The 13,684-nt window shown below is 46.7% G+C and overlaps 1 protein-coding gene across 1 annotated transcript in view; it reads left to right on the forward strand.

Moving 5' to 3' along the window:
* LINGO1 (leucine rich repeat and Ig domain containing 1) overlaps positions 1-13,684 on the forward strand; it is a 6,683,609-nt gene that overhangs the window by 4,012,338 nt on the left and 2,657,587 nt on the right. The window lies entirely within an intron of this gene.

A 13,684-nucleotide genomic window follows, 5' to 3' on the forward strand; every position in this document is an offset into this window, starting at 1 on the left:
TCAGAGAGGTGTCATCTCCTTTTGGTGGGGGCAGCAGGATGCAGCTAGGCCTGGGAAGAGTGGCTGATCAGCTTTCTCCTGTCGGGGGTAGTTGTCAGGCAGAATTCAGCTAAATGTCACTTTAGTTCTCAGTTTTCTACATTCAAATCCAACTTACATGCAGCTATTTTTTATATATACATAAAATAATTACTTCCTTCAAGTCATTTCAGAATATAGTTTTACATTGTATCCACCTCTTAGCAAGTCTTTCCTTGGCCTGGTTTCGGTTCATTTGTTCAGTTTTACTCAAAAGTCTGGTGGTTTTAAAACGCCGGCTTTCTGATAGTGGTGAGCACCGGTACTGCATCCATTGTTGTTATTAAGAAAATTAATTCCCCACAGTTCTGGGTTGCTTTTGGCAATCAACATTGCCATTCCCAATGGTTTCAGGCTACTGTGTGTGTAGCCCAATGGTGGTTTTAGGCGGTGCCCTCCTGTGCTCACAACATAGGCAAAAATGGGTGGCAGCCTATTCTTCATGTTTTCCCTGTGCACTCTCTGGGGAGTTCTGGCCATCATGATGTTTTCCATGCCAGTACTGCACAGTTTTATGGTAGGGCTTGGATGCATGGGTAAAAACATCCCACAGCTTCTTCACATTCATTTATCATTGACAAGTCTCTGAAGGAGTCGTTCTTACAGGAAGCATTGATAGATTTCCAACATTTCAGTATACATCGTTTTGTAATTATGCATGCTATGTTAAACAATCGTCTGGTGGTCTCAGCCACCTTGCCAATATCCCTGAATAGGTATTTCAACGGAGAGGGAGTTGCTGGGATAGCTGCAATTTCCTCCAGAATCTCTGCGACTTCGCCCCAGAACGTCGCCACCTTAGGGCATGACCAATAAATGTCGTATGCACCTGCATCAGGTGAATTACACTTTTCAAACATTTCCCCGTGCAACTCTCCACAAATTCAGATAGTTTAGAGGGGGTGTAGTGTAGCTGATTAAGCACCTGGAATTGAATTAATCGCAGGCCAGAGTTCAAGGAGACAGTTTTAGTAAGCTGGCAGCATTTAAGACATTTTTCTTCATTTAGTGTGACACCTAGGTCACGTTCCCAGATCTCTTTCACAGTGTTATGAGAGATAGTGTTTGACTGGATTAGGTTATACAAAATTGGGACCCCTTTTCTTCGCCTATCCATCGCTACTATAGCTCTTATGCATTCATGAGTAGGGGGTTCTGTAGGGAATGTTGGCCACTTAGCTGCAAACACGGCCCTCATGTGGTGAAAGTGGAATCGTCTAAGTTGCCCACCTCGTATAGCGGCAATACAGTATCTCAGGTCAATGTATACCCCTTCTGGGAACATATCCCGCATTGTGAATTGTTTGGTTGGGCCCCAGAGCTTTTGTAAGACTTTGTCGAACATAGGTATAATATTGGTGAAGTTCCACAGTGGAATTTATGGGTCGTATGGGTTCTCCACTCCAATCCTCCTGTATATCTTGATCCACGCATATGTAGTGGCACACACCAGGTCGAATTCACAGGCGTTTCTATGGTGGAGATTAAAGATGATCGATCGGACATCAAAAGGGGAGGCAGCATATTTCTCTATGGATACATGTGGAGCCATTTTGTCTGGGTCGAACCAGTATTTAGCAAATTGTGCCTGAGACACAAGGTAGTACAACTCAAAGTCTGGTGCTGAGATGCCGCAGTTTGCAAATGGTTCTGTAAGTTTGTCCCATTTCATTCTGGCAGTCTTCCCGCCCGATACAAATGTGCTGGCTTTGATTGCAATTTCCCAAAAAAGGGTTTTCCGGGCCATATGGGTAAGTTGCCAAAACAATAAAGTAACTTGGGGAGGACAACCATTTTTAGAAGTGCAACTCGGCCATATAGGGAGATAGGGAGTCTGGTCCATAGTTGCAGCTTAGTGGTTAGTGTTTGTAAAAGATCTTCATAATTGTCTGTGTACAGTGTGCTTTTGTCTCTGGATACCATTACCCCCAAATAACGAGCCCAGAGAGGCGCTCACTTGAATCTCCCTACATCCGCTAAGTTTTGTGCAGCTGGGGTTAAGGGAAACAGCTGTGATTTGGAGACATTAATTTTGTACCCAGAGTATTCAGCGAACATGTGGCTATCCGTCATAAATGGTTCCATATTGGCTCTGGGGTCACGACATACAGTAAAGTGTCATCTGCATAAAGGGAGATTAACTGTGGTGGTCCTGTCATTCCTATGCCCCTGGTATGTGGTGTTGCCGGATGTATTCTGCCAAGGGTTCAATTGTGAGGCCGAATAGTGTAGGGGAGAAAGGACAACCCTGTCTGCTTCCCCTGCCCACGATGAAGAGAGTAGAGATTGTACAGTTAATGAGGACATGTGCTTCTGGGTTGGTATAAAGCAGTTGGATGCATTTTTGTAAATATCTACCCAGGCCGAACTGCTTAAGTACAGAAAACAGGTAGGCCCACGAGACAGAATCAAGTGTCTTTTCGGCATCCAGGGCTGCAACTACTGCGTCTGCTTTTGGATTGATCTGGGCCAGCACGCCAAAGAGTCGTTGCAGATTTAAGGCGGTGGAGCGAGTGGGGATGAAGCCTGCCTGGTCCGGATGGACTAGGGAAGGCAGGTGAGGTAGTAGTCTAGGCATGAGTATTTTAGCGAAAACTTTAGCATCTGTGTTAATCAACAAAAGGGGTCTATATGAGGACAGGTCATGCACTGGATGACGGGGTTTGAGGAGCACTGTGATCACTTCTTCACGCATGGACGTGGGCAGTGTACCTCATTCCATTGCCTCGTCCAACACTTTTAATAACATGGGGGCTAGCTAATCTTGGAATTCTTTGTATAGCTCCACACCCAGCCCATCCGAACCAGGAGTTTTACCCAATGTCAGTGCTTTTATAGCGGCTGTGATCTCATCTAACATTATTGGTGTATCCAGTGCAGCACATGTCTTAGGTACGATAGTTGGGAGCTCTATGTCCTACAGGTACACAGTTATCTCATCTATGGATCTGGTGTCACAGTTGGAGTATAGGGTTTTGTAGAATTCAACGAATATAGCATTTATCTCCCCCTTCCGATTAACCACCTCCCCTCTTGTAGTCTGAATGCTAGTAATTGGGCTTCGGTATCCCTCAGCTTTAAGCATGTTGGCTAGGAATTTCCCTGCCTTATTACTTTCACCATCTCTGTCAGCTAGTTTATTAAATTCGCCCGTTACATGCATTTTGTAAATATTGTCCTTATTGTGTGTAGCACTGTACTCCGGTTTGAATCCTATTAGACTGGTTTCCACTGTACTCAATTCTTTCCTAACGGCCGTCAGCAGCCCAGTGGTTTTGCCCATGATGACGCCTCGTACCCACACCTTAAATGTTCCGCAAAGTGTTGCTTGGATATCTACTGAGCCCGCATTTAATGCAAAAAACTCTTCTATTTCTATGTGGAGTGCCTCGCACACATGGGGATCGTGAAGCATGGCTGGGGGCATCCTGCAGTGCCTGACTTGGGGTTGTCGTCGCATAGGGAAAGAGTGAGGGATATAGGGGAGTAGTCTGACAGAATCCGGGCATGGATATCGCAGTCCGTCACCATCCATACATGGAGGAGCTGATAAGATAGTAGTCTATGCAGGATTCCGAATCGTGGGCTGATGACTAATATGTATAAAAGCACTGACATTGGGTAAAGCTCCTGGTTGGAGAGCACGCCATGGGTCTGTCAAGAATATTTGTGCCATAATTTGTCTCAGGGTAGAAGCAGCTTTTGTGGGTCCCTGGGAGGTTACAGTGGATCGATCTAGTGATACATCAAGGATTGTGTTGAAGTCTCCACACCATAGTATCAGTGCATCTTCCCCTGTGTCTAGTTTGTCTAGTATTGCAAGGAAGAATTCTGGATCGTCTATGTTCAGCCCGTATGTGTTAACAATCACTATATTGCGGCAAGCTACCTCTCCCCACACCAAAACAAACCTGCCGTGTACATCAATTATACTTTTTTGATGACGAAAGCCCAGTGTTGGGTGTATAAGGGTTAGGACCCCTCTGGATTGGGCTGAGTATTCAGTACCATATCTGGGGGGCGGCCCATTTTATTAGAAAACTGGAATTCCCCTTTTGAATTGCGTGCATTTCATGTAGCACTATTTGGGGGTTATGTTGTGCAATATAGGTCGCAACCTTCCTGGCTTTGATAGGGTTGTTGAGCCCTCGCACGTTCCAGGAGATCAGTTTGACAGACAATCCTCTATGCGTTTGAGTGCTATGTGCCATTTATAGGAGCATCATCCCCATGTAATAGTACCTTACAGCCGATCGGATCGCTCCTGCAACGGTGCAACTCTCTGATTTTAAACTTGTAACAATTCCACTAACCCCCAAATTTCCCCAACGTGTGTTGGCAACGTGCCATGGGTAAAACTTTCCATCGTCCCCCCCTCCGCCCTCACCCGCACCATCAACCCGAACCCGATTATGATACCCATTGTATAACTTCTGGAACTTTCCAGAGGTACATGGGTCGCTGTCCACAACTGCCATAGTGGAGCCACGCTTGTCCGGTCAACAAAACAAGCGTTCATCTTCGCCACCCAGGCGCCCAACTTATCACATCATGCAACGAGTGAAAAGGATATCTGGACCAACGTGTATAGTTGGCTGGGTCTTGTCTATCTCCCGCAGGTTGCGGAGGTCTGTTTTGGTCAAGCCTCTGCCTCTGCGACAGCAGTGGGATTGTAGATTCTATATAATCCATGGCTGCTGTAGTGTGTTCCAAGTAATTTGCATATCCTCTGTGTTCAATACACAGTTTCGCTGTGAAGATCAAGGCGTATGGGACCTGTCGTAGGTGAAGTTGTTTCTTGACCTGATCATACGATCTTCTCTGGGCCTGTATTCCAGCTGCAAAATCTAGATAGATGTGGATGGTATCTCCTTCGTATCTAAGGGGGTCCATTTCTCTTGCCAATCAGAGAGCTGTGTCCCTGTCCCTGTAATTCAATAGTTTGGCAAGTATGGTGCGGGGGGCAGCTCTGGATTTGGGCACTGGGGCCAGCGTGCGGTGGGCCCTTTCAACCAAGAAGTGTTCAGAAAAGGCTTTGTCTCCAAATAGAGTCTTCAACAATGACTCCACATGTGTCTCCATGGGCCCCTTACAGAAAGACTCCACCACTCCTACAATTCGGATATTGTTGCGGCAGGACCTGGATTCCAGGTCTTCGCATTTTCTGTGTAGTTTGCCCATCTCGCCTTTCAGCAGGGTGATATCACAGTATTTTGTCCGATGGAGTCCTCGTTATTGCTGATCCTTGCTTCCGCCTCCATCACTTGCACACTCTCCTTCTCAACTTTCAAGGAGCTGATAGTGGCTACAATGTTGTCCAGTTTTGCATTGACCAACATGAACCCACTCTGTACTTTGGCAAGGAGCTGCTCATATCTAGCGGTCTCAGATGATGCTGTAGGTTGGTCAATTGGTGGTGGAAGCATTGGACCTCATTCCGAGATTGGAGATTGCCATGGTGCTATTTGCGCCATGGCTGCCTCCAATACCGGGTCCGGCACCGGTGTTGTTCAATGGGGACTTACAGGTGCAGTCCGATCCTGGCGGAACCGGTAAGTCCCCATTGAACAAACCATTCCCCATTCCTATTTGAGCTCGCATAGGGCTCAATGGGAATTAGGAGGGCGCTAATAATGGGCTGACAAATGACAAGCCCGTGATTAGCGCCCTGGTCCCTTAGCGGGACCCGTAAGGGACGTGTGGTCAGACCACACGTTCCTTACGGATCCCTCAAGGGACCTCGAAATCGGGCGGTAAGGGATTACCGGCACCGGTCCCCTTACCGGTGCCCGGTATCCCTTACCGCCCGACTCGTAATGACCCCCATTGGGTCTACGGATTGGCTGCTTGTAAAGGTGTTTATAGGTCCTGTCTTCTTTTTTTTTGAGACACTCCTTTTGGCATCACCAGTGAGTGTCAGGCGTATGTGTCAGACGACCTGCCAGTAGCTAGTGTATAAAGGTTTCCAACCGGGATGATTCAACATAGACACCAGGTATGACTGTTCAGTAATGCAACATATGTTCCAACTTGCACCACACATAGAGATCAAGGGGTTGCTGTTTTGCGGTTTTCCAATTGGACCTGGATCTGTGTATGGATGGAGCAAAGTTCTCAAAGGGGAACACGATGTGGATCAAATGACCCAGAATGCTGTGAGCTAGGTCTTAGGTCAGGTCTCCATTGTCCTCAACTGTATTCAGGATATTCTGTATAATGGACTATCACATTTCAGGGCATATTTATAAGGCTGTATACATATACTGCAGCAGTTTCTCCAAGTGCTGGAATATTGTTCAGATGAGCGATTTCCTCTCACGTACCCACAGCTATGCCTTTATCCATTGTTGCTATATTGTCTCAGCTTCAAAGGATCTTGTTCCACGTGTCGCCCCAATTGCAGTTTATAATGTGAGGTTCATCTGACCTGTTATTTTTAATGTTTGGGCACGGCTGGTCTCAAAACCACCCTACCCCGGTCTCCGGCCCCACTGATATATGTAGGATCACAGTCACCCGTGGTCTTGTGGTGCAATACTATGGCGCGAGATCGCTAGTGTGATATAGCCTTTGTAATATTGTCCAATGCAGAGGTGGTTAAATTGCTGTGCCAATATTGCTGCGGGGCTGCACACCGAGCGACAGGGTGAACTTGCGGCGGCAAGCAGATAGTCAGAGGGTCGTGGAAATGCATTCTGGCCCGGATTCTGTGGATCTCACCAGCATGCTCTTCCCACCCGAGCTCGTATTCAGGGCCAAAACAGACCCGTTGGTCTCTGGTGTCTCTCACGCGGATCTTGATTATTTGCTTCTCTGCTGCCAGGCGCCAGCCCGGATAGCATACGCCCCCAGTTCAGAAGATGTTGACCCCCTTCACTGTGCGACCGTTCCCCCGTGAGAGGGTGCCTGGGGGTATTATCAAATATTTAGTAAGTGATCCCTCGGCCCTCATGCTACGGATATTTGAAGCTGTTCCGCTCACCTTGGATCACATGTACACTTCAGCCTCGGTGTCCTGGTTCCAGCCGCTGGTCTAGTATGTCGCCTGCTCCAGTAATCCTCTGTGTGCTGCAGCCGCCGCCTTCCATACAGTCCCGTTCACCATTTGCTTTTCCAGTGGAGCACGGTGTTGATTGGGTCCAGAGCCTGCGAGACGAGTCAACCTAGACGGGTCTTCTCATCTGCGCCATCGCAGGCCCCAGGGTGTTCGCAAAGGGTTCGTGAAGTGGTCCCCAACACTGACTCACACCGCAGGGCAGCTCGCACAATGGCCAGGGGGCTGGTCGCGCAGATCTGGTTGAGCAGCCGGTGCCTAAAAGTGCAGGGTAGAGGATCCGATTACCGTGTAGGCGGTGTTTTGCATATGTAGGATGATAGTGTTGCTGAGCTCTCCTGATGTCCATAGGGAGCTCCGCCCCCAGTGAGGCCCACGCGGCCTGTGGGCATCTTCCAGCCCGTGATCTAGAGTAGTTTTACTGTAGAGCTGCTCCTCGGCCACCACTTCCGGGCTCACACGTTGGAACTTGCAAAGATGTTTTTCAATGCAAACCATGGCAGATATTGTCCAGGTTTTTTTCCCAGCAGGTGACAAGTTTCTCGGGCGCAGCGCCACGACGATTGGGTGACACAGGTGGCACCGAATGACGATATTAGCAGGTTCAGGATATTTTTCGGAGCAGAGTTCCACACCTAGGCAGCCATCTTGTGTGCGCGCAACAGCGCCCCCCGCCATACTCCTCTTTAACTCATCACTGGATATCTTACGAGCTTGTCCCTTCTCAATGCCATACATTTTAAAGGGTACATTGACATTCAGGGAATGAATTGGACAAAAATTGATAGTCTCTTTAAACTATTTTCAAAAATAAAAATAATTTGATGCAATGGGAGAAACACACATAAACTATATTTTCTTTGTACCAACAATAAAAAAAAAACAAGTGTCACAATAAAGTGCTAGAAACAAGATAAAGTGCATCTCATATAAAGTGTTCAGTGTCAACATACAAATAATAAATTACAATACTGTCATATTGCATAAAATGTGTGTAAGACAAAAGAACCTAGAGACGAATACAAACATCCCTAGTTCTTCCCTATAACATTGTGGGTCACATTACAAGTTATATTATAGCCGGGACCCTCAGCCATATGTCTTCCAATTAGTCTGCCGGATGAAATTTAGTTAAAGACTCTAGTTCGCTAGTTTCGACACTGTGAATCATTCATTAATATGGATACAACTGTGTTCCTCGGGACAAAACAACTGAAAAAAACAAAAAACTATATTTTTATAAAAAGATTTGTATTGCCTCTCTGTGAATTAATCCACGAGGTTGTATTCACTGGGCACTTCTCTCATTAAAGTGTAACCTTAAGCTTAAAGAAAAAAGAAGACAACTTTGCACAAGAGGCTAGCCATAGGTACTATATAGCAACAAATGCTACAAATAAATAAATATAAGTACCTCTCCTTAATTGCTGAAGGAACAAGAGTAATATGCAGTGAAGAGAAAGAGTAAATACTCTTCAAAATGTGTACCAAATAGGCAGATTCGCAACATGAATCTAAAGAAAATAGCTATTTTTATTGTGAAACACGTTCTAGTAAACTTCTAAAGCAATGTAGTAGAAATTATGTGTTTGCTAACGTCTATAAAATGGTAGCCCAAATGAGACTCAATCGTTTTTTTCCGTTGAAATGACGATTGTTATGAGCGTAGGAAAATAAAACGCTCTACTTCTTCATATGAAGACTCTGAAAACACAGACTAAGCATTATGTGCGTGTGCTGTGCCTCCCTGTAATGAATGAGCGAGAAGAAACTCACTCGAAAAGAATAGAAGAGGATAAGGTGGATAGCTTTTACCTTAGAAATGACTGGAACGGCGCTTGTACTCCACTAAGTTCCCTCTGCACTCTGGCCGTCAGTAACGAACAGCCTGCAACATCATGTGATGTGTGATTCACATGATCATAGCTCATATAGTCAAACATGAAGCACTAGACTGGTAATCACATCTAGTGTTTGAAGAATCGAACATGTAAAAGGTCCATATCTACTTAAGTCCTTCTGCTAAAATAAAGCTAGCTGGGAGAATTGTGTTAAGTGGGAATACAAATGTCCATATGCCGACAATTGAAGTAAAGATGTATGGCAACTGCTAAGTTATAAGCAACCCACCAATTGATGCCAGTCTTTATGATCATTCAGGTCTACGATAAAGCTCCTAGCATGTTATATCCTTGGAAAAGACCACAACATGACGGATTGCGGTTCCTCCCATGCCCTTATAAAGCACACCACAAAACTGCATAACTATTTTCATAAGGGTGGCAAAAGGACACCTTCTGTGAAGGCATCATGCAGTAAGACACAGACAACAGATTCACATTTTTAAGTAGATGTTTTATTTTCTTAAATGTCAGGATGGAGTAAGGCCTAGCTTGACCTATGCTAACATGGGATTTCCATACCTAAAGAAAACTAACGTAGTCTGTGTCAGTAAGTTCAACTTGATAAGTCTGTCTGTGTCCAGAACCTATAGTTGCCCTCACACCTAAGCATATAATGTGTAGGGATATCAGCATCAAACAGAATAGAGGTTAAAACAAAGTTCTGAGCTTCTTCAAGGTCATGGCTTAAGTACAGCTTCCCTTCCCCAAGTTCTGAACTCTTCCAAATAGGCATCGTGTTCCCTTCTCCAAGAGTCCAACACAACTGACAATGTTTCGGGTTTCCCATCCCCAAGAAGTCGGCTCTTCCAGGTTTCCACACAACAACCAGTTGAAGTCTTTTAACTGTCAAAATAATTCCAATTGAACTCCGTAACCATTCAGGCTTTTCAAAAGTACACAAAAGTTCCCCTTTCACTCTGTATTTTTCATGCACAAACAGCTTTAGCAGAATGCAAGCTTCTTCACGTTTCCTTTCCTTGACTATTAGCACATGGGGGGGGGTCACTGGATCTAGGCGCAAATGTCAGACCACACAGTCCACCCATTACAGGGCACACAACCGATACCCCATGGCACTTCTGTATTCTTCAGATATACCAATCAACCAGGGATGTTGCTAGCTCTGGAAAAGATTGGGGGCTAGGCTAATGTTGTGACTGTCAGGATCTCGGGGTTAGCTAGTCTTTTGGTTGTAGCCCCTGAGCTTCTATCAACACTGATTTCAGATTTTTCTTGGCATTCTGTTGGCTTTGCCATAACATGTATTTCACATAACACATTTTGTGGTGTTCATCTTTTTACACCATTGTGCTTCTACTTTGCTCATAAGGGTTCATCCCTTCCTTTAATTTGTGTTGCATTCACATAGACTCATCACCTCTCTCTATTAGTTTGGTATTCAATAATGCTTGCAGTTTTCACAAAAGTACTTATAGTACAGTATATGGGTATGCCAGAGAGGATGGAGGTTCACACTACACGCTCACCGTTCAAGGCATCCAGGGCCCAACAAACCCTCCCCCGGCATTCAAACAGAGGACTCAGCCAAGGGCAAGTTATAACTGTCCTTTATTTTCCATAACAGACAAGGATCACACAGGAAAGACGTTTCCAGTGATCACAGCTCCTGAGCACGTGTCAGGCATTTTTGTAGCATTCTGACATCACAAATATGGGCTCTTCCCCAAAAACTTAAGAGCACCCCTGATTGAGTGATTGTGGTGGTTTCACCTATGGCTGGCACATATAGATGTTATTCAACTGGCCCTCGCATGTCAGGTGGCTTGCCTGACTCTATTACATTGTTGCAGGATCGGAGGACTACCATTGGCCCTTGCCCTCTGCCATCCACCCCATGATTTGTGTTCCTTGATTGACTGGAGCTGATCTCCCCAGGCCTGGTACCCAGCTCTGTTCTCAGCACACAGTGCATCTTCTTAAGGTGATGAGAAAGACTATGGGCTTCATTACAAGTATGCCAGTCCTGAAATACTGGTGCCGGTCACACCGTAGCAGCACCTTATTCCAGACCAGCATACTCTGAGTTGCGATGACGCAAACTCCATCACCTCAAGTGACCTACCGTATCCAGAATCTGCGGCATGGTGCATCGGCCATGCCTGAAACACTGGCATGGCGGTAGTATGGGCACATTTTGAGTAGAGACTTAACAGAAACATGGACATAAAAGTGGAGGTGGCACCGTGACAAGCGTGCTGGAAACACCTGCAGTGCGTAACAGGCATTAAACAGTGTCAGGTGTGAAGGAACAGCCCACAAGTGGCCAAAATCAGTGCAGGTGCACACCATGAGCACTATAAAAGCACAAAAGGACCACTCCCACACCCCATACCCCTTCCAACACAACCATGCTTGCAGCAGCAGTAGCAATAATGGAGCTGGAGGCCCTGCATGCATCAATCCAACTGGAAGAGGGAGAGAGGCAAAGGAGGCAGCAGAGGAGCAAGAGGAGAAGGAGGCTCATCTTGGCCATGCATACTAGCAATGGCCAGCAGGTAGCACCCCACAGGCAGCCACCCATACTCTGCATAAGGGCCACAACCTCAGCCAAACACAAATCCACACACTGTACTGACTAGAAAGGGACACTATCACCTCCCTAGTGGACCTGTTCCACGATGACCTTGTCAGCCTCATCCAGATCCGTACTAACATCCCCCACTTGCTTAAGGTATTGTCTGTGCTACATGTCCTTGCTACCGGCACCTACCAACACACTGTGGGTGAAGTGCATGGGCTATCCCAACCTTGTTTTTCGAGGGTCCTTTTTCAGGTTCTGGTTGTGCTCCTGCGGCACGTGTCCGATCACATAGTTCTACCCAGAACACTTGACCAGTTTAATGCCACCAACGTTGCTGGCATGCGCAATGTGATTGGTGTGTTGGACTGCACACATGTGGAGCTGGTGGCCAGGCATGCCATTGAACACCTGTCTATCCATACAATTTAAAAACAGCAAATTCCATTCACAATGTGCAGGATATTAGGGTCATTTGTGACATATTATACGTCTTTTGCCAATCACCTGTAATAACTTGCATGTATGAACAACCAACACACAGACTTTACTAACATGATACTTGCACCACAATGATTGTGCCCCCTTTCTCTCCCTCCCATGCAGGTGATTCTGGATACTCCTTTTGGTATATTGAGGATACCCTTTGATGCTATGGTTGATAAATCCCACCAGCAATGGCTGTGATGCACGCGATGCACTGATTAACCACTATTTCTAAGCACAGCACACAAGCCCATGGCTTAGGCCAGCTATCGCACTCGGCACTGTAAAGGAAATTAAACACTCACTCACACTAAGAATTTATGTCCAGTCATGATGTATATGCAACACCAAGTGTAATGAAATGAATGAAATGCAAAACAAATATGGACTACACTCACCTCCGAAACTATGCCTCCCCGCTCTCTCTCCCCAATCATCGCTGTACCCACCCCCATCCCCAACTATCCCACTTCACTATCCCTACCCAACTATCCCTCCCCACTCTCCCTCCCTACTCCTCCACTTCCCTACTATCCCTTCCCACCTCCCTAGCTGTCCCCCAAAGCTCATGTCACGTTGTTCATGTAGTCCCAGCCAAAGACACATCCGGGGCACATGTTTGTTGTCAGCCTAGTTGCATTCCTGCTTGCCATCTGGCGTTCGACTGTGTGGAGTGGATAACAAGCACATCGACCGACGCCATGGGCTGCTGTGCACTGAACTTGCAGGCGTGGAGTTCATGAATGGTGTGTGTGCTTGCTCAGTGGCACATCTACCCAGGGATGCCTGAAGGGACATTGCCATGGTCTCAGTAATGGAGGACATTATACTATTCCTCTTGCGTCCCCTCATGGCCATCAGGATGATGGCAGTTGTGGCATGACCAAGGGCACGTGCATTGCGCCGGCCACTGGCATGTACACTTTCCCTTATCAACTGTGCCTCTTGAAGGTGCTGCTGCACTAGGGCAGATGAGGCATCCTACCGTTCTTCAATATGGCGTAATCAGCCATCCATTTCCCTGACACTGGAGAAGGGAGGGCAGTGTGGGCTCATGAGGTTTATTGGGCTGAACTCTGCAGGCTCATAGCTCGTGTGGGCGCTGGTCTCCCCTCTGTTGTCTCTAGAATTATCGGCTATGCCCTCAGCACTTGATTCATGCCTATTCGCATATGGCTTTGTGATGGTGGTGGTGTAACAACAGCAGTTGGGGCTGCCTGGATGGGGACTGCAGTGGGGACAGTGGCAGTTGGGGCTGCCTGGATGGGCGCAGCAGTGGTGACAGTGGCATTTGGGGCTGCCTGGGTGGACGCAGCAGCGGTGACAGCGACAGTTGGGGCTGCCTGGATGGGCACAGCAGTGGTGACAGTTGTTGCTGCAGTGTCCTGGGTGATGGTGGTGGTTCGTGTTGTCCTGCTGCAGAGGCGTCTGGTGTCCCTTGAGGTGCTTGCATGGCCTACTTCACTGTCAGATGATGTGACCGAGGGAGTTAGAAAGGCATGTTTTCAGTAAGCAGTGTGGATTCAGGAAGCACAGATACATGCATTATGTTGGTCATGGCTGTGCTGTGTCGGGGTCATGGCATGGTGCACACATGCTTGTGTTATGTGTACTTAGCTGTAG

Source organism: Ambystoma mexicanum, chromosome 11 (assembly GCF_040938575.1).
Source record: "Ambystoma mexicanum isolate Mex_15411 chromosome 11, UKY_AmexF1_1, whole genome shotgun sequence".
NCBI lineage: Eukaryota > Metazoa > Chordata > Amphibia > Caudata > Ambystomatidae > Ambystoma > Ambystoma mexicanum.